This window comes from Ahaetulla prasina, chromosome 6, assembly GCF_028640845.1.
Source record: "Ahaetulla prasina isolate Xishuangbanna chromosome 6, ASM2864084v1, whole genome shotgun sequence".
Classification (NCBI taxonomy): Eukaryota; Metazoa; Chordata; class Lepidosauria; order Squamata; family Colubridae; genus Ahaetulla; species Ahaetulla prasina.
This window is the reverse complement of record NC_080544.1, coordinates 44,507,047-44,530,206: the sequence shown is the minus strand read 5'-3', so window position 1 is coordinate 44,530,206 and position 23,160 is coordinate 44,507,047. Positions and strand designations below refer to the sequence as shown.

Below are 23,160 nucleotides of genomic sequence, written 5' to 3'. Positions count from 1 at the left end.
AATAAAGTAAATAAATATCTAAAGTGCTGGTTTTCAAAACTATAATTCAAGATTATATGAATTGTAAAATTTTGGCCAGAAGGCAGACACAAAAATGACTATGTGTATGTATGTGTCGATACCCACACTAAGAATAGAAGAACCTTCTTCCTAATCTCAGAGTGCTAATATAATTTTTGGAAGACCATGTTCTGTACGATAATGCTGGTGCATTAGAAAACAAGCAAAAATGATTAATAAAAACATGACAGGTAAAATTGATCAATGTACTTACTCCCTAAAACAGAGGTGAATAATTTTTGATGCCTTGTTGTAAGCCAACTAATTTATAAATCCTTATGCAGTTAAGTCAAAACTTTCATATTATACACTGGTGGGTTGCTACTGGTTCGTCCCGGTTCGCCCAAGCCGGTAGCAGCGATGGTGAGATTAGAGCAAACCGACTGTCAGCTGGGCCCTCCTGCCCGCCCCTGCGCTATACCTACCTATATTTGTTCATTTTTAGCCCAGCTGATAGCACGGCAGAGTGGATTGCCACGCCTCAGCTGTTCTGAAATGCAATGAGACAAAATAATATTTATTTTTCCTTATTTCTTCAAGTTTTCTCTTCGTAGTTTATAGTCTTAGAAATAAAACAATATTACTAATGCTATGAATATTGGGATATCTAAATGACGCAAATGTACTAAGCTAAAAAAAAAGCATTTCATCATAGTTTTAGTAGATAGCATATAATATAAATCCCAGCATTTTTCTTCAAATTACTCCTGCGATAGATACTGGAGAGTTTTAAGTTTTTATAGTACTGTGTGATATGACTACTAGAGGACCTGAACAAGTAAGATTTGATTTATTTTTGTTTAGCTTTGTTTCTACTGATCTCTCATCCTGTACTTTGCAGTTACTAGTTAGTGGCCAACATCTCAAATAAGCTTCTCCATAATCTGTTTTGGACGTCAGGCAGCTCTTGTTTCTATACAAAGGTCGGCCTTGTTGACTTTCATTCCAATTTTTAGTCACACAACACGGCAAAGCAATTCCATGAAGGCGAGAATATTCCTAGAAAAATTATGCAATGTAAATTCCCCTCTTCAAAAATAACTCCCCATCAGGTTTAATGGAGTTAATGCCAAGTAAGGAAAAGTAGGATTGCAAACTAAGAGTTAGCACCAAGAAAGGACAAATTATTCCACTTTTTCAAATCGCAACGGGAATAAAAAGCAGATATTAAATGGACCACTACTTCAGGGAACTGGTTTCAGATTTCCACAATAATCCAATTATGGCACAGGCAGTTCTGTAACATTTTCTAAATGACCTATCACCCCAAACTGTCTAGACAGCTCAAGAGTCCAAGACTAGCTCTGAACTACATTGACATGTGCACTGGGATGTTGGTATATGGGATTGAAATAGGTGTCTCAGGTTCAGGAATAAATCAACCAGACTGATAGGTCTGTCATTCATTAAGAGCAACACTTCTAAAACAAGAACTATAATGCACTTCCTTTTGAATTAAAGGCATGGCCAGAGACACTGCACAATATTTAGCAATGTAATTCCTTAGGATTACATGGACGATACTTTGGGGATAACAGAATCAGCTATTTCAGCAGTCCCTTTCCCTAAATTATTTCTTGCTCAAATACTCTTAATCATCAAAGTACTATATACGCATCTATCTTAGTTCAACTTTCATTATCCCATTGTAGAAGTGATATATTTTTACTCACATTTTTAAAAGATTCTAATTTTAAAGGACACAAAAGTATTTTTGAAAAAAATTAAAAATCAAATTTAAAAAATTGATATATATATTTGTTTATAATTTCATATTATACAATACTGTTGAGAATTAACAATAACAAGCAAATGGTTTAGCAAATTTATTTTACAAAACAAAACTGAAGTTTTTAAAACTCTGAAAGTCATCTAGCAGTAATTTTATATAAAAACTACCTTGGAGCCTTTCTACTCATATTCTATTACAAATTGAATGGAAAAGATACTGTCTACAATTGTTATTTTTCCAAGTCCTCAGCATTACCGCTCAAACAATTGTTGTAACTAAGTTAAATAATGGTAAAACTTCATACAGTTTTTTTCCAATAATATAAGCCTGATGAAAAAATATGAATGACTTTAACTTATAAGCAAAATTAACATTTAAGAAATTTTGGTATATGCATAGCAAATATTGAGTCCAGCCATAGTCATTCATATTCATTTTCCCAACTAAAGATATGTGATAGAATTCATCTATTAATGAATTGGAAGATAAAAAAGCAAAAGGTCTTGCCATTGTTTCTTCTTGTGTTCTATTATGGAATGACACGAGTAATGAAGTAAAAACTGTACCTTTACTCACAGATCAAATTGCACACTACAATAATCAAAGCCCAGTATACTAGACAGTGATATGAAACTGGATATATTTATTGCCACATTAATTTAGCTTACATGCCAAACAATCAAAACTCCTGCATGAAATAGATGTGGGTAGCTTATATACATGTCATTAATGCACCCCAACTGGAAAAGGGGAAGAGAAACAAGAACACATGAATGATAATGTATAATTTTTACTTATTTTTACTGCAATTATAAACAATGACAACCACTCTTCTGGCAATTCTAGTTTTAAGCATCATAACTTAAGTAGAACAAGGGCGGGACTCTTCCAACATCCTTTTTGCCTGAAAAATTTGGTCCAGCCTCTTTGTAATATCAAAAGTTTCCCTCTGCTATGAAAATTAGCTCCACCAAAGTCAAGAATGTTAACTCTAACTTGTCAAATCCTGCTGTGTTGTTCTCTGCAAACTAGCATATTACTCCCACATAGATGTAATTTGTTTCCGCATCTGCTTTGGTAAAACTGTTTTCTTTGGAATAACAAATAATAATTTAAAAAACTTCAAAGAAAATATTTATAATTTTAGTCCTCATCTCAGTCTTATCAATGATAATCCTTCTAATGTCGATGAGGAATAAATTACACTTTGTTTTTCTATTTGCTTTTAAAAGCAATCCACTGTGATAATTGAAAAATTTAGATTTATTGTAAAGACTGCCATCATGATGGATGTGAAACTTACTGTACTACTTACAGTTTGTGGAAACTGCTCAACACTAGATGCATATATTGTTCAGGTAATATGGACAGAAGTGAGTCACAGGTTAACTTGTACCAGAATACTATGGATAGAAAGTGTGGGGACAGAGACATCAAAGTACTAGATGGTATCTACCTTGGCATCCAACAAATTGTCCCTTCTGTTCAAAAGTAATTTTTAAGAATATTAAAGTAACTAAGTTTGGATCTAGCTTGTTCCAAACCAAGTCATTAACACCTAATATAGTATTAGATACTAATATTTCTACCACCATAGGCCGAAAAACATTCTTGTTTAATATCTGCCTTTATGACAGAAAAAACGGGAAGGAAGGTTAAAAATAACCACACCAGGTTGCCTTATGGTTGATGCTGTTTTCTAAGTAACCCTGCTCCAAAGCAGCTTTTTTTTTTTTTTATAACAGCAGTCAACATATTTTCAAAATTCCAAATGGGCCTACTTGTCCAAAGAAATTGCCTATCCCTGGCCTAGCCTTAGCAGTCCATGTTTTGGTAACCTCTAGGTTAGCTCTGCATGGGACTGCCTTTGAAGACAGTTCGGAATGGCACCAGTTCAGATGTGAACAGCTACATTACTAATGGAAACCAGGTGTTAGGATGGTATTATGCTGATCTCTGCCAGCTGTAGTGCTCTCAAGTCTCTTTGTAAGCACAACTGAGCACGCTGATTTTGACCTCCTGAGCCTTGTATATGAAATGCAATTTGGATATTGCAAATTTGTTGCATCATGGTATGGACAAGCCCTTAAGCAGACATAGTTTGCAAAACGTAGATCTTATAAAACACATTAGGAAAGTCCCAGAAGTAGTAATATTAAAGTTGGAAGGAAGTGATAAGATTTGTTGAGAAAGGCATACAGAAACACACTATTTCCATAGACTAAAGGAAGTGACGTCCCTGAAACAGATGAGTTATTTAGAGACCCAAAAAAGAGCCAAATCTTCCTGCATTTTTTTCCAGCAACACATTTCCATCGTTACATATAATGAGAACCATTTTTAGCTAAACTGTCCAAGAGAATCCTTGGAGAATAATTGTCAAAAATGCAAATAAAACACAATTAATGTTTGCTTTTGCATCCTGTCCCAGAAATAGCTGGGTTTCATGAAAGGTTATTTCCTTTTAAAACAGAAAACGAGGATGGTGCTTCAGACCAGCTTTTCCAGGTTTTGTTATCATTACACCAAATAAATTGCATTTGCATTCATATAAAAATGTCCTTGTCTTATACTCATGAATTATTTTTTTCTTCAGTACTTTTGCTCTCCTTATGCCTTTTTATTTTGAGAAGTGAGGAAAATGCAAATGCATAGCACACTAGATTCCACAGGCAGCTTGCTCAAGCCGATGTACTTACCAAAGAGTATTTCTAAACAACCTTTGCAAAAAACAGGGTCTCAAGGTTTAAAATAACCGTAGATGTACTTTTAAAATCCAGTTATCAGGTCTTAATAAATTTTAGCTGCGATTAGGAAAAGGAGATTAGACAAAATAATAGAAAGGGAGAGCAAGGGTGTGCATTGCTTGCTTCCGTAATTTTTAAACTGAAATAAAGACAAGTTAGACCAAGAGTCAGTGGGGGTGGGAAGATTGTCCAATTATCTTTTGAAAAAGCAGAGAAAAAGACTGCTGCTATTTCATATTAGTTCAGATAACAGATGGTAGGGAGAGAAAAGGCTTTCCATATGGTATGGGTTTTGCTTTTTTTAAAAGCTCAGAAAAAGAAATAAAAAGCTACTGTCAAAATATTAGGAAAAATTGCTATTCAATTGGATCGCTTTAGCAACATTTGTATGGAATGGATCTGAGGGGAAAAACCACTAAATGGCATGACCGAAGACCAGTTGGCCGGTGCACATGTACCAGTCTTCGGGTGCATGTGCACTTGTGCCGGCCACCTGGTCTTCGGGTTTCCAGTGCGCATGTACATGCTGGAAACCAGAAGAACAGCTGGCAATGGCAAGTGTGCCCACAGAGGGCTCTGAGTGCCATCTCTGGCACACGTGCCATAGGTTCGCCATCACGGCCTTAGATATTTGTATCCTTATATCTAACACAAGATTTTGCATCAAGATATATATTTTGTTGCTTGCTTCCCCATGTTCCCTCTTGTGGTTATATAAAAGAATTGGGGTCCAATACATTGAAGGGAGGCTAGCTGGAGCAAACTTATGTACTCCAAATAAATGTTTGTGATACCACTACCGTCTGATTACATATCTCTTTAGGAAGCTATGGAAACTTTTTGTCTTCTTACATTTTGGGTGGGACAGCAAAATGTCATTGTTGACTTCCTATCACAATATGGGAAGGTCACAGAGAAAGCACTGGTAGGATAGAAAGGGGGGGGGAAATCAAAGAATAATTATTTGATTAAAAAGGATGATGTATGGGAAAAGACAGGCTACCTACAAAATGGCTAGTATCTGTGCTGCTGGGGTCTTGTCCCTTTAAGGACTTTCTGTAGCCAGCACAGCAACTGTAGGCTATAAAAGCTGAGCAGAGAGCTTTGGGTGTTGGGTGTCTGTAGAAGTAAAGCAACCTAAAACAGATAGAAAAATATACTGTTCTTCAGGAGTAGGACTTGCAAGGGGTAATAGTTAGAGGAGCAAAAGGAGGAAGGGTGTTAGAAGTGGGAAAAAGTTAAGTAGTAAACAGTGAGTAGTAGCCTTTCAATGCTTGTTTGTGTGTGTTGGCTAGTGTGGCTCAGCGGTGGGTTGTTACTGGTTCGCCCTGGACCTGGTGAACTGGCAGCGGGTGGCTCTGCCCACCCACCCAGACATCTCTGTGCATGCGCAGAAGTGTTGCGTGTGCGGGCACCCAGGAGTGAACCGGTAGCAGCCAAAATTGAAACCCACTACTGGTGTGGTTGCACTGGCTCTCTTGGGTTTTGGAGCCCACTGACTTAGGTATACATAAAATAACCCATGGCAATGCAGGGGCTAAGGTGGGACATACAAAATAAAGTGGGATATCCATAAAAAAGTAGGATATTCAATACAAGGTGGCAATCACACATATGGAGTGACTTAAACTCAAGCGGTTCAGTAAACACTCCAGGAAAAGAAAACTAGTTTGGGCTGGGGGGAAAAAAGAGTTTGGCCCATGCAGAGGTCAGACTTTGCAGGAATAAGCCAGTATCCTGGCTGCATAAACCAGACCTCTTACCAAGAAGACATCAAACAGACATGGGAAAAGGGAGAATCTCTCCCTTAGAAGAGGCTACTACTTTGGTGGCGACCCTAGGCCTGTGGTTAAGCCAAAATAAAAGGTAGACCAGCCAGAAACAGGATAGGCCCAGATATCTGGGACAATATCACAGAACTGATAAAACTAACAGCAGCATGAAGAAAGGCTATAATTTATTTAAAAAGGGGAAAAAGAGTGATTTTGGAGGGAGAAAGAAAAAAATTAGGCTAGAATGTGAAAGAAAGACAAGAGTGTAGGGAGCTGGTAAATCTACTTACAGGAATACAGTCACCAGAAGAGGCATATTCAGCTCTAAAGTTTTCAGAATGAATAGAGAGTAGAGGTGGTCTCAAAGACACAAACTTCCCATATTGTCAAAGGCAGAAGACATAGAAACCCATCTTGCCATTTTCAAAAGAGTGACTACTTCTTGTAAATGGTCTGACAAGAATGGGTGGCCCAGATTAACCCCATGTTTAATGGGAAGGGCTTTGAGAGTTTATAGTAGTTTTCCAGGAAGACGTAGTGGATTACTCCCATGTGAAAAAGAGAATTCTATACAGATATGTCACTCCCTACACTAAAGTCAGAAGTTTAGGAGTTACAGCTATGACAAACATGAAGGTGTGCTGCCTATTTAGAAGAGGATATCATCTAAGTAGACATGAGACATCTTCTAAAAGGATTTAAAATTTGAATAATACGAGAACTCTATAGCCCATTCACTGGATTTCTTCTTTGTTTTAGAATCCAGTGAATGGGCTATAGAGTTCTCGTATTATGCAGTTGTATTCTGCAAATGAAAGTACTGCTACTGTATTCAATAATTACAAAATTCAGTTGCTGACCAGATTTGTTCTGTTATTTGATATAAAAATTCCCTTCCAGGACCCAAATTGAGTTGAAATTGACTCCCTTCCATATTTTGGTTTTGCTTCCATATCACTCTTGGGAGTTCTGCAGCAAAGGCAGGAGCTACTTAATAGGACTCTATTAAATAAAAGTTCAGGTTCATTTTGTAAATCTCTTTTGTTGTATCCTCTGCATCTACTACAGAATGTTAAGGCTTCAGCACAGCCAAACCTTCTATCTGTGTGCAATGTTGTTAAATGATTCACACTTAATTATACTGAATTGACTAATGTCCCTGGCCAACAGCACATAGGTTACATGTTAAACTTGTTTGCTATAACTATGCCTGGTGATAAAGATAGAAGCCTGCAAGAACTGTAAATCACTAGTTGCAGGGGCGGGGTGAAGGATTGCTTCATTTCCACATTTCTCATTCAGTAGGACTAAAAGGGGATCTAAATTCTGAGAGCACAAAAAGATCCTTCTACAGCAATGCCTTTCACAAGGGCCCTCTATTTATCTGTTGGAAAATGCATAAAATTAGTCAATAAGAATATACATGAGTACAAGCTTTTCAATAGCACTTTAAAAAAAAGACAGCTGACTCAAATGAAATACAGTATCAGGACAATCTAGGGCAAAATGCAAGTAATAAATAGAACGACATCTAGAGAATATAGAGTTACTGAGAATGATTCAGACTAGCAATGTTTGGAGAGAAACTGTCAGCAATTTCACAAGCATTTAAGTTGTGCTTCTCATTCTCCACTGCATCCCTGACCCCTTTTTGCTTAGTATCTTCATATGACACAAACACTTGTTTTTTTCTAGCAAACAACCCATTTATCTGTAATGATTTAGTTCTCAACCCACATGTCAAAAGAAGTTTGAAGAACTACAGTATCCAAGTAACCATTTTTTATATACACTGCACAGTGTATATAATGTCTTAGAAAGTCACAGGGCAAATTTGGCTGATGGAGAAAAATATTCAAAGGAAATAGTTGCAGTTGTCTACTTCTGAGAGGCCTGGAACCAAGAAGGGAAGAAGCAAATGAGAAATAAACTACTATCTAAGTCTGTTGGCTCATGGGCATATACTGTATTGTAGTTTTGTAGTTATAGTATATGAGTAATATGATATGAATAGTCAACTGGGGACTAAATCACTGAAGGCATAGAGCAAGAAAAGGGCAAATTTATCCCTTCTCTTAGAGAGGTTGATAAAACTTGGAAAAATGGTTAAATCTAGATTGGAAAGGGAATTAAGTTAACCAAGATAGGATTGTTGGTGATGATGAGAATATTGTTTAAACTTTGCTTAACACAGTAAATGTTAATACTAATACTAATAACAATAATATTGCAGCTTCCTGCAATAACACCAGCAGAACTACAAAAAACTGCGCTACCTGGAACATCATATATCTTAAGAAGGTACTTGGTTGATACCTAGGACACTGGCAGCAACCCGTATCAACCATTAGCACCAGTCAATGGTATTTGTGATGCCTTTTTGAATGTTCAGTTGTCAGAGTTTCATGTTTAATGAATAAAGATAAATAATAATAATAATAATATTGTCTTTGTATGTATATACATAGTATACACATACAACGAAATTCACTTAACACCCTTAACCCTTAAGTCACCTGGCTGCCACACTATGCAAATATAAAACAAGACCTAATTGCAATCAAAGGTCAATGGACATATAATAGCAATACAATAATGCTAAGAATGGAGATATTTTGAAATACAAAGTTTTACTAGTTGAGAAAAACCTAACCTGGTTATGAATTGCATTGGATTCTTCTGAATGTAGATCTGTCATGAAATGTGGATTAGCCTCAAAACAATTTCGGACATTTAGTGAGCCTCATTGAGGAAAATGAAATCTTGCTTGACTTATGCATTTCTTGAGCATGCTCAAGCAATAATTTTCTACAATTGGCAAACTTTATTAAAAAATTTAAGATCATATTTTTTCAAGACAAGATATTTTAGAAATAAGATTTTGAGATGAATTATGGGGAATTTATATATCAGTTTGTTAAGAGACCCAATAATTTATCAATTGGCAATCGTATAGATGCGATGGATAAATCATGTCTAATTATTATATTAGATAAATGAAATAATAAAGAGATAATGAAAGAAATACTTTTGATACTTTTAAGGTACAATAGGTAACTAAAATACATTGTTGGGAGTAATCATCAGCCATTTGTAATCTAGGTAACCTATCAGTTCTGTAGTTAAAACACGTAGTTATTAGATTTTTTTTTTAATTCCAAAAGGGTATTTCAGATCTGTCCACAATTCAAGCAATCTTTTGTTTCAGGTTTTTTTGTAGGATCAACACCTGCCTTCTTAAGCTGCCACATGATTCCAAGAAAGATGCAGCTGAGGTGTCCCTGGTGCTCCATTAGCACTTTTTAAAAAAACCAAATGAGAATACGACACAACTTTAAAGGCTATGACTTCCCTACTTTCTCTATTGACATTCAGGATCTAAATCTATTTGTAACTATTAGGATGTACCCTGTTTTTAATGGTCAACTGCATTCAAAAGGTGGGATAACTAATCATCTGTTGCCGTGCCAACTTCCAATGGCCTCATTCATATTTGACTGGTTTGCAGGAACTCATATAGAATGTGAAACCAGCAAGAGAGAAATATTTGGATGTTGGAGAAGCCAAGCAAATCCCTCCTCACTTGGCACATTAATAGTATCATCTTATTGTACTACTACAGATGTATTTTTGCTGACAAGAATTAACTTCATACCATTTCTGACTGCAGCTAGCTTTTCTGCCAAACATTTAATGCCACATAATCCACATTGCAGCTGTTGAAATTTTATTACTAAATACATTTTCTACTTTGACACATGGCTGTTTAACTCTCTTTGCTCAGAACATTGTTGGGGGATTAGTTTTGCTGTTGGTGTTCCTTTTGTTGCTTTGGTCCAATTTCCTTTCCATTTTAATATTCTAATGTCGGTTTCCTTCCTGAAAGTTGCTTATTTATTTGTTAAATTTATTTGCCACCTATCTTGCCACGTAGGCCTATTCTAAGTGGCTTTTCATTCTTTTCTTATGAAGCTTGATTTTGAATTATAAAACTTGATTTTGTATGGCATGAAGTCCTTTCAGATAAGTAAAAATAATTTATTCAGGACAGATATTATCAATCTGGGGAAATATATGGTGGCAGTTTGAATAAAAACTATTACATGCATGTCCAAGCACAAATATTCCATATTATGGAACCAGCAATATACCTGCTAATTAAATAATATTTTATCCTGGGTCTTTCATCATGCTAAGTCATAATTTGCTTAAAGCATGTTTGTTATCTAGATTGCAAAACAAGCTAAGCTTCAAAGTGAATTCACATTATGAATTGTGATTTGAGAATCCAGCAATTTAGAGACATTTCTTTGTTAGTTTGATTTACAAAAATCAAGATCCTAGCCTGAAACCTAAACTATAATATTAATGATTTCCATTCAATACAACAGATTTCTTTTCTATTCCTTTTTCATATTTTTTGTGCTTTTATATTACAAAAATATATGTTTTAATATATGGGTATATTGTCTGAAAAATCTACTCTTTACAGTTTAAGAAATTCCCTTCACATATTGCTTTGCAAGTTCCCAACATAGAACATTTGTTTTTATTCACTTAAAAGTGTTCTGTCTTTTCATCTTTTTAAAAAAGTGCATATATTCACATATTCCGCTTAGCATTTCAAAGACTACTTTTGATAATGCAAGAATTATGCACAGTACACCATTTTCAGTACTGCTCATTTCATTCCTCATGCAAAGCCATGGCTAACATGCTATTGAGTTCTGGGTTTACTGTTCCAAAAGTTACACAAAGAGGCATTACTTGAGCTTTTCTTTTTTTCCTTTGCTGGATTAATATAACTATTTAGGAACCTGGTGCTATGTTTGGGGCACTTACCATACAGCTGCAGATACAAGATTTTCCCTCCTGTAAATGAAAAATGCAAATATGCACAACCCTAATCTTGACCTTAAATTAATCTTTTATAAGCAGTTCCCTTCCTACCTCTTCTGCCCCATTTCTTTGGGGGAATCTGTCCATTTATGAACATTTGACCCATACCATGACAGGCCTGTTTCTTATTAATGATTAAGCCATAGTATATTTAGCACAAAGAACAGAATCTTTTTATTTTCTCTTTCCATATGCTCCTATGTTAGCAGGAAAACAAAGGCAGCCGTATATTCAACTGACAAATTGCTGTCTCAATGCATTTGTCTGTCAAGGCTGCCTGAGAAATAAAGAATGAACATTTATGAGTCTGCAGTGCAGCTGTCCGCTAAAGAACTACACCTGCCCATTCTTTACAAGCACTGCTAATAATCCAAAGGAGTCTGGATATCTTACTTACTACTCAAGCCTAGAGTTAGAAAAAATCTTGCGGGTCTGATGCTATGACTATACAATTCACTATATAATTCCCCCCCCCCAAATCTAGTCTTCTTAGGGCCCAGACATATTAAATTACTTCATAGCTGTGGACTCTTTGCTTCCTTGCACAAATTCTAAATCCTGTGAATGTTCAGGTTTTCAAGCCCTAAATCTTGATAATTTCAGGGCAAATCTAACTACAGATTTAAGATGATTTAAGAGGGATTCTTTCATATCTGCCAGGAATCTCTAGAGGCATTTAGAACGTATAGAAGATCTGTACAGAAAAAATTATTTTCTCCCCAACATGGTACTAGTCATTACGCAGCCTAAAACAACAGCAACTTTGCAAATATGTAATGTGCTTGCTTTTAATTATACAAAGATGTTAGCTACCAGTATTATACATAAAAAAATATTCAAAACCAATCTCCTTAACCATACTGTGTTAATACCAGATACGTATTTTAGGAGCCGTAGTTTCAACCCATATGGGAACAAGCTTGAAGAAAGATGCAATATTTAATCCAATCCTTATGGATATTCAAGACAATTCTACAGGGCACTCTTGACTTTACATGTAATGCCATAACAACTGTGGCTCTGTATGTGATGGTTTTTCTCCATTTGTCAAACAGCAATATGTCATGACATTCTGGACAAAGCTATCAAATGCAAAGAAAGTGACATGAGGGCAAGAAACTAACAAGAAAAGCAGGTTTAACCCCATTCTTGGCTTCCCATCTTTGGGTTCTTGTTTTAAGTGTTCTTAATATAGAATACTATTTGTAAGGAGAGTAAACTCGGACAGCAATCCATACTTTTAAAATGACCGACATTGATTATATATAGTTGGATTGAACTGAATCCTGGAAAAAGACTCACATCTTACTGGAAAAGACAATACATATATTTTTCAAATAAATATTTGGTGGCTCATGCAGACTTCAGTTTGTGAAGGGACAATATTGCTAAAATAGCACTTTATTCTCTGGCTGTTCCTCCTCTATTTCTTTGTCAATGTATATAAAATCCTTGTTAAAGAAAACATTGAATGCATCTACAGAAGTCCATGAAACCTTATATTTAATGAATGTTAGCTTAGAAATTACACAGCAACATATTTATCAGAAAGCTACATTACCCTTATGGAGGTGGGATCATAAGCCTATTGCATGTATATGAAGTTTCTCCATAATGATCTCCCACTTGCTTGAATAATGGGGATGATTTTATATGAGCAACATATATGTAGAGAGATGCTTCCATAAAGTCAAGAATTCTAAATAGATAGACTTATGTATTTTATGTATGGGTGTTGTAATGATAAATAGTGAGGTTCTTCTGTAAGTTGAAATTTGCACTACCTGGTTTTCAAAATACAGATCTTTCCTTACCCTGAATAAAATTAGACTAAGGTGGGTCAGTACGTCTAAAAGATATTTACAGCACAATCCTGTGAAAGTTCATGCCTCGACTGTAATTCATGAAGTTGACATTAGATATTTTATTGCCATTATGCCTTTACGCTCCAAATAATTTCCATTAGTTATTACTTTTCAGGCAATAAGATTTATATAGCTACATTCTAGTAAGATATTGTCCTGTGACTGACTTTACTCATTTTGAAAATCACTTTGCTTAAGGCTGCTGCCCTTCAAAAGCAATTCTATCTTATGTTTGGTTGAAGTATAGTAATTTATACTTACTATGAATCCATTTTTTAATTAAAAATGCTTCTCTGAAGCTTTAATCTTATTTTTTCCATACAGTCATAATCAACACACAACACACTTCATAATCAACACACAACACACTTTTTTTTCCTCATAAGAACAGGATGAAAGATTCAGGTGTAGCTGAACTTTTGAAATGTTTTAAAACAGAAGTCTCCATCTCTTCTGGCTCCACAGCCTGCTGCTGGCAGAGGTGGAAATCAGAGACGATGATTGTATGTGCATGCCTGTTTATATATATGAAGCTTCGTGCACCTGCCTGCTACTTGCTTGACCCAGTTCCCAATGGGCATGGCCTGGCACCAGGCTGTAGACCTGGGGGCTGGAAAATCCCTGTTTTAAAGTATTCGATCTCTATCTACTATCCTTCATTAAGACAAGATTCACTTTTCATATTGAGAGTAACTGTCATGCATTTTAGATAGTAGGTGTTAAAAGAACTGGCCACAAATCTCTGGTCCCCTGCTTAATTATGTCACCATCAGTGAAGCCATTAAGAAATAATATGGATCACATATGGATATTCCATGCAATTATTTAATTTAAATGCATGCTTATTGCTATTTATTTTAAATGCATATTTATTGCCTATTTAGGGTGTATCATTTTACATTCATAGATACATCAAACTAAATCAGTTATAAAATGGAATCAAAAGCTGTTAAAGGCTCCATCACCAATCTTGAATGCAATTCAAATGTAAAAAAAAAAACTGAACAAGTGCCTAAACTGTAACAAAGGAGATATATGTTTTGTTTTGGGTGCAGAAAATTCATACTGTAACAGAATATCATAGCAATGAACCTCCATACAACAGAGCAGGGAAGAAAACACCCTTCTCAGGTCATAGTAGCTGATAATACTGGTTTGGAAGTTATTGCCTCTGTGGTTACTTCCACAAGTAAGGCAAAGTCTGAATGTGGTTTTTTTCTGACGTATCTATAACCTGCGGTCCAATAAGCCAAGACTTAGTATGATAAATGAACATCCTTTGCACATCTGCACATCCTTTCTTTTTACACTTACCATAATAGCATAACACTTGGCCCCTATCTTTGCTCACTGTAGCTCTGAACCTTTCTCAGACAGCTGACAACTCTGACATGACTTACCTGACTGGTATTTGATACTACATTGATCACATCCTACTGGACCAAAAAGGACCATGGATTATGGCATCCATACAATGAACTTGAGTGGTTTGATGCTTTCTTGCACAGGCAATTAAAATCATGCAGATAGTTAAATTAAGTCATTTACTATAGATATTTAACAGTTCCCTTCAAAGCCTCAGCAGTACCATTCACCACCCTCATTCATCCTACTAAGGAGAGAAATTAATGTAATTCTATTATACAAATCTATCACCTTCCCCAATCAGAGAGAAGCATGTCAAGGGCAATACTAGAACAAATTGTGCTTCTGTGACCCTTTTCAATGTTGTGGTTTGATTGATGTCTGGGATTAAAACAACACTAAAAAAACCGAAAACGAGGGAAAGGAAGCTCTATGAGCAGCTGTTGTGCTGCTGAACGAACAAAAAGAAACAAACACAAAACCCCACTTACTGTTCCTCAAATGCTAAAGTGTTATATGCACTGGAGGTTTTGAATACCTAAACTTTCCTGAGTACAATGTTTCTCACACATATATTTTTAAACTGAAAGCTTTTCAGTCTTCAAAGGATGGAGCAGCCTTCTTTTCAATTGCTCTGTAGGGGGCAGCAGGAGAAGCAGTCCCTCCAGAAGCTGTAGATATTTGCACAAATCATTCCAAAGTCAGTAACAAAATTCCTTTCAAAGAAGTGACAGCCTTAAGGGCCATTTGTATAATGTTTTTTTTTTCTTTCTCTCTCTTTAAAGAGATTGTGTGTGTGTGTGTGTGTGTGTGTGTTACACACACACATATATATATATATATATATATATATATATATATATATATATATATATATATATATATATATATATATATATATATATATATATATATATATATATATATATATATGTTTTCTGAGGTTTTCACGGTGTTTGTATATAGGTCTTTGGTTGTTCGGGTTTTCTCCATGTGTCGAAACGTCGCCAAGACACTTCCAATTTTACACGGGAGAAAACCCGAACAACCAAAGACCTATATATATATATATATATATATATATATATATATATATATATTGTGTGTGTGTATCCATGCCTAACTACCTATCCAAATTCCCACAGGAACCAAAATCCTAGTGAAATTTTAAACAGAGCGCCTATTCCCGCCTTTGACACCCACCGTCCTCACCCCAATCACAAGGAACCTGGCAGAATTACAACCAGCCAGCCTGCAAATGGAAACACGAGATCTTTGCTGTGGCATCCAAGCAGATATTTCTTGCACAAACCAGTTTCCAAATTGGCTCTCAGCTGTGCACATGCAGGATCAATATAGGTAATTATGAAGAGTAAATGTAAATCCAGGACTAGGAGGATATGTTATCACTAAGTGGTTACAAACAATAATACTTAGCTTTCTTTCACAAACCTCTGCGAAAGGAAGTATAATAGGTAACATGGCAGTTTCATTTCAGCCTAAACTGTATGTTGCTCACTAAACTACTTGATTTGAATGTGTTTATTCAGCCTATTTGACAGTGGACAATTATGACAGTAAATTATTATTAAAAGTGGTTTGCCTTTGCCTTCTTAGGGTTGAGAAAGTGACTAAGGAACCCAGCTGGCTTTGTGCCTAAAGTAGGACCAGAACTCATGGTTTTCTGGTTTCTAGCTCAATGTCTTAAGCATTATGCTAAACTGGCTCTCTAATTCTATTATATATTTATAATTTATAATACCATTTCTCCGAAAATACGACCCACCTTGAAAGTAAGTCTTAGTTTTATTTTTACATGTGCATCCAATATAAGCCCTATCCCCAAAATAAGCCCTAATTAAGACCCCACCCACTCCAGGGTACACAAGTAAAAATTAAGCTGGGGGGGAATGGGGTGTGTGTGGAACTGCCCTATTACTTACCTTCAGACAGTTGCAGCCAGGCCTCACACATCCCGACACCTGCCTTGCTGGCCCATTTCTTCTGCAGCCGGCAAGGCTTTCCTGAAGGCCTCTGCAGCCAATAACAGAGCTCCAGATTGATCTGGAGCTCTGTTATCAGCTGCAGAGGCCTTCAGGAAACCCTTGCTGGTTGCAGAATAAGTTCTTAAAGGCCTCTGACAGCAAAAAGGAGGCCGGGGGTGACGTATGCAAGTGAGGTGAATCAATGGACAACAATTGTCCAATTGTCCAATTGTCGTCCCCCCCCCCCAAAAAAAAAACCTGGTGCTTTTTTGCATGGCAAAAAAAAAAAAAAGACAGGGTCTTGTTTTTGGGGAAACATGGTATAAATTATGCCTTTATATAATTTATAAATTTAAATTATTTTTTCTGAAAAACAGAAAATTTAAAAATTCTATATTATATAGGATTTGTAAACTATTTTGTTGAAAACAGTATAAACATATACTACAGGAATGATAGAACTTCACAGTATGACAGACATAGGAATTAGTAATTTTTTAAATGAAATGAAATCTGTTTTCCAAGAAGTTGTTCAAATCAGCTTACAAAATATTTGGAATAAAAGAATTTATTAAAGCTTTAATATGGTAATTTCTTTTTTAAAAAGCTAGCAATCCGCAAATCAAATTCATCTATAGAATGCTTGTGTACAAACAATGTTCCTCAACTATCTGCAGAATGCAGATAAAAAGGAATAAGCTCTTACAGAAAGATATGTCCACACATATTGTGACTTCTAAATGCATTCTTGCCCATAGCTACCAGCCATACTTTCATGGTTAATACCATATACAAAAGGAGCACAAGAGTTACCTTAAAGAATCAGTGGTAACCATGAGAGGAGCCAGGTTCTCGTTATATTGACCACAGCTGGTGATCAAATAAAGGTGACATTATATTCTATCTATTAATCATCTATGTCTGTCTGCCTGCCTGCCTGCCTGCCTGCCTGCCTGCCTGCCTGCCTGCCTGCCTGCCTGCCTGCCTGCCTGCCTGCCTGCCTATCTATCTATCTATCTATCTATCTATCTATCTATCTATCTATCTATCTATCTATCTATCTATCTATCTATCTATCTATCTATATCATCTGTCTATTTTGTTATTTTAGTAGTTTAATCTTTAACTGGCCAAAACAGTGCATTACTGAGCAACAGTTTTTGAACCAAGGTACCTGAAATGGGTTAAATTACAGAATGTGTCCAACATCTGAGACCTATGACTCCCAGGAGAATGAAATTTCGGGAAGTTGTGGCCTCTTCAGTGCTACTGCCTGCTACTGTAGGAACATACTACATTCTCAATGTTCCATGACAGTTTCTTAGTCAGTCTCACAATCCCTCGCTCCCTGCCCACCATCTAGCAGCAGCTACTTATCTGCTTCTGGGAAGGGAAGAAATCACACACAATCTTCTCTTCCTGTACCATTACTACATGATCCCCTCATCTGTGTAACAGGCCCCCCCATGGATCTTTCCTGATCTGTGCTAGCTTGCCACATGCCTTCTTTAACCCACACAGTACCTCTTGCACATTTCCCTAACCTAGACTGTGTGGCATTTCTTGCACATGCCCATGCACTCTTCCCAACATGTGCAACCCCTATGCACACCATCCCCAATTGGCATGCCACCTCTCATATGCCCCGCATTCTTGTTGACCCCCCACTACCCACCCATGTGCCCTCTGACCTGCATGATACATGTCATGAACTCTTGGACAACCTTCTTTTGACCTATGCCGCTCACCCATATGCCCTCCCCATCAGCTCATCTCTGGCACACACCCAACACATCTTTCTCAATCACACAGCACCCCTTGTGCCTCCTTATGTACCATTCCTGACCCATACAGCTCCTCAATTCCTTGTCCATCTCCAAGCTTCCCACTAGTAAAATAAATTCAAGGATGGGAGGGAGGAAGGATTCTGATGCTCCCCGCCAACAGGGCACGGATTACCTAATATGTTATCATATTATATGTGTGGTTTATTATTTTGTTTTTAGTTTGCTGCCCAGATTCACATTGTTTGAATTGGGCCGCCTTATAAATTCAGTAAGTAAGCTAAAATATAATAAAATAAAATACTTTGCCAATTAATTGGCAAAAGACTGATCATGAATGATTTAAAGATGGGAGATTCCCTTTTTGACCTTGAAGCAACCACAGAATTGCTGCCTGTTGGGAAAAGAGTACTGCCTCCTATGTTTTCTGTTGGGCTCCTTTAAAAAGAAAAAAAAAGGCACCGTTGGTTTTAAAAACTTTGCTTCCACTCTTTTCTACAAAGCCTACTTTCTAAGAATCTTCGTGACCTTAAGAACAGCAATCGATTATGGCTCACAAAAACTCTTTGAGGAGCAGGAAAAAAACAACAACCATTAACAATTTGCCTTGGTCACACAGAAAAAACTAAGGAAAGATTGAGAACAGGGACCCTAGTCTCCTGAATTACTCCAGTGCCTTAGGCAAAGTTCTTTCTTGCCTGTCACAACAAATGACTTCATTGTGTTCCTACCAGAATGCATACAAGTATCCCAGCTCACTGTTTTATGAATTTTCACTGCATCAATATGTATCTAATGTTCTTGCACAATAATGCAATTCTTCAAAAAGAAAATGCTATTGGTGTCCAGGCACTGGGAAAAAAACTGGACAGGGTAAACATACCTAACCTTTATTATTATTTTCATGTTTTGGGTCATATTTTTGCTGAATGCATTTAAAAAAAGAAAAAGAAAAATCAACTCAATAATCTTTTAGTATTTCTAACAATGGAGAGATTCCAATTAATAGATCCAGCAGTCTTAAGTAAGTATTAGCATAGAATATAGGTAGCCCTCACAACCTCTAAAATGCAATGTCATGTGACCATATAATTTAGCAACAGCAATCCCAGTAGTCGCCATTGTTAAGTGACGATTGCTGGTTATTCAGAAGATGACTGAATTTCTGCCAATTTCCCGCAAGCAAAGTCAATGGGGTTGAAAGTCTTGGTCATGGCAAGCTTTTCCTTGGGCAACTCGAAATCAAACCAGCAAGTGGGTGAGTGCTATGGAATGTGGGCTGGGGAAGTGCTGTGGTGCGATGCAAGTGCAAGCATGTGGGTGGGTGCATAACTGTAGGATTATTGTGATGGCCACAACTTTGAGGGCCAGTTGTAAAACCCACTTGGTTCAGCACCATTGTGACACTGAAAAGTAACAGAATTAGCAATTGTAATGTAAGGAGAATCTCTACTAGAAACTCTCTAGTCATCCAGTCATCCATTGGGAAAATGTCCTAACCTGACATTTTACTTTTACTATCTTAATTTTTAAAAACCTATCTATATTATATTTTAGTAGGTGTACAATCATGGTCAATTAAAGTAAGGGCTGAATGTTAAAAATTATTATTTGTTGAAGACAATTATTCAATTTATAATTAAAGCTTTCTGATTTTTCAGAATACCTCTAACATGTGTTGGAAATTGTTTAGATTTAGCATTTGTGTGAGAGGTTCAAGGACTATTTCCAATTCCTTTTGCCCACTCCATTTAAATCCTCACTACAACAGCTTCTGGCCACTCCCTTTTTCAGGGTTTATTTTAAAAAATTAATTGGCTGCAGCCCATTTCTGAGGGAAATGTTTTCTGGTTTCTTGTAAGGTAGATTTATGAAATGGTATTTTGAACAAAGCAACACGAAAACAGCTGGCAAGCATTTGTTAATGTGAACTCAAATGATGGCATCTAAGTAACTAATAAATTAGGAGAATGTGTTTTTTGGGGGGGTTGGTTTGGTTTTTCTCCCCCTTTTCTTGCATTCATTAAAACCAGTATAATGAAAAAGACTGATCACAATTACAATTACATGGAAGCTTGCTTTGCCTGAATGCCTTCTTGTAATATTCTATCAAGACCTTTTTAGATCTCTGATTTGCCATTTGGGACTAATTTATTTAGTTCTTTCATCCAGATGGTTAAGATCACACAAGAACCCACACAACAGAAATAGTTAACTTCAATGCTGGATCTTGTATTGTTTTGCACAGTAGGAATCTCGCTGTACAGCAGAACATATTGTGTTGCTCTGCATCACTGTCAGATATAGTGAGTACCCCATCAATGTTTGAGGGCACCCTTAACAGAAAATGTACTTAAAGTGTGAAAATGCTACTTTTCTCATTGAGCCATTTATATACTCCATGGCACACAAGATTGTTCTTCTAACTGTCTGAATTTTCAGGATAAAGTAGGAATATTATAAAAATATTTTAGCAATCAAATAAATTCTTTATAACAACCATATTAAAAGTATTTTAGACTTTGATATCCAGGACACTACAATTACTAAAACAAAAAACAAAATTAATTTAGAAAATATCTAAATTTATAAAATACTCTTAGTTTAGATTTATTAAAACAATTTAAGCTGAATTACAGTTCTATAATTACAAGAAAGCCTGTACTATGTTATCAAATTCTATTTCAAATTATCAATTTTTGATATAGGAAGTTTAACTGGATCCTGAATAAATTCAGACAGCAATAACGCTCTGTGTTTTAACTCTTTGTGATTTATAATATAGACATAATTTTCCAACAGTAGAAAAGACAATATATACATTTACATGTAAAAATAAGCTGTACTTACAGAATGAAACCTCCAGTTCATAACAAACTGCAGAAAACAAATTTATTATTCTGCATCAATTAATGTAGCCTACAACTGGACATTGTAACATTTTAACTTGAAACTAGATCAGGCATGAATAGAAATCAAATTAAGATTAAATTCTTCTTAAACAGGAAGTTATAGCTAATTATGGCTCAAATTATCTAAACCTGGGAAAATATGTCCATCATCACAGATTTAACTGGCAAACAGGAGTCTTTGGATAAGAAGGATCCACAAGCTATGATCCAAGCTTTAAGAGTAAATAACTGGAACTATTCATAATACTCAATTTATCCAACTTTAAACCATGAATAATCCATTATTTGGGAGTATTTCTGTCTTGAATGATTAAATTTGACTTTATCCCATTCAGTCTTTTCATCTGGGCAAAAGGTAGCATGAATTGTTTATTGCCATTGTTTTAAATGAAGTGCACAAAAGGGAGCCCTGCATTTGATTAGAATAATATGGATTCAAAGAGATGGCTTTATTTTTTTATATATGTTTGCTCAATCAAATAATGTAGCTGTATAGCAAATAAAGTAAAAATGTTAAAGCAATTAACTGGTAGGAATAAGGTTTAAACTTGTCCGGTCATTGACTATATTTTAATTAGAGAGAGAGATTTTAAACACATGACCAAAGGGCATAAACTGACTCACTGCTGCTAAATTATAAAGCAATATTAATGCTGTTGATGCAATATGTGAAGATTAAGGTACGTTTTCTGATTTCTTTAAGGAAACCTATAATAACACTTGAGAAAGTCATTTAAATTATTAATAATTCTGAGAGGCTTAAATAATTGGGACTGGAGTGTCTTTTTAAAAACTGTTCTTCCTTTGATACCAACCACATTTAAATTATCTCGCTGGTTTCATTGAGATCGAAGTTCAATTTGTAGATTAGATCTATACCCTAATATTTTACCTTATGGTTCTAGCAATCTTCTTGGGGGTAAATATAACAGCAGATCCAAGTTTATCACTGTCCTACCTTTATTCCTCTTTGGTAATACATGGGTTTTGTTGTACATTTTCCTATCCCAGAGTAACTACAAAGGCACACCTTTTCACTACAGTTGCCCTTAATCTTTTTATCCCAATAAAGCAATTGAAAGTCGCTGATGCTCTGCTGAATGTATGCAAGATACATTTAAAGCCCTGCTGGTTAAAAAAAATTAAGCAATACAAAAATGTGTTTCATTGAGAGACTCCTTTTCTGGCTTCCTTCCTTAATACCCAAATATTCCTGGATATAGACACAAAGAACTATATATTTTTAAAGATTTCTGCAAGTACAAGAGACTAAAAAACTTCTGGGAAATCCAAGTAGTAGAATTTCAACTTGGGACTCCTAAAGTATAATAAGTCCTTTTTTAAAACTACTTATCTGGTTTATTGGCTAAAAAAATTAGATTAGCATACTACATTTCATACATTTTCAGGCAGGAATTCCAAAGCAGTTTAATGTATTATTTGGCCCTGAAGTCACCTGTGCATATATCTCCTTACCCAAACTTCATTAGGGAATAAAAAGTTTAAATAAAAACAAATCAACTTTTTCAATCAGCCAAGGGTATATATAAAATACATCACAGAAAGAAGGGGAGAAAAATTCCTTCCATCAAGAGATATTTTAATCAGGTAAAGTAAAAACAAAAACGAAAAGGAGCACTTGGTGAAAAAATAGGCTCTTAACAAAAACTATAGGAACATTTACTGCAGCATATTTTATTCGGAAGAAATACCAAAATGATATACAATTCAAGGCAGCTAATACTAAAGCTTCCTGGAGATTCATGGCTGTTTTACCTGCCTACAGCCAGTGTTTGCAGTCTTATGACTATGGAGGCCAGAGCATAGACATGTCATGGTAGCAAAACTGGAATTCTGATACAAAAGCAAAATTAATGCACAAGCTACTTTTCAAGCCTGATTTATCTCTGGATTATACAAAAGTGTTGATATTTTATTAAGTAGGATCATCTTATATAATTAATGACAACAGAACTGCTGAACCCTAATACTTTAGTTATTAGATACAAGAATAAAAGGGACTTTGCATGCTTTAAGGG

General features: G+C 35.8%; 1 protein-coding gene across 6 annotated transcripts in view; it reads right to left on the bottom strand.

Annotated features, from left to right (window-relative positions):
* Window positions 1–23,160, bottom strand: part of FAM53B (family with sequence similarity 53 member B) — a 119,724-nt gene that overhangs the window by 37,067 nt on the left and 59,497 nt on the right. The gene's annotated exons all lie outside the window — the stretch shown is intronic.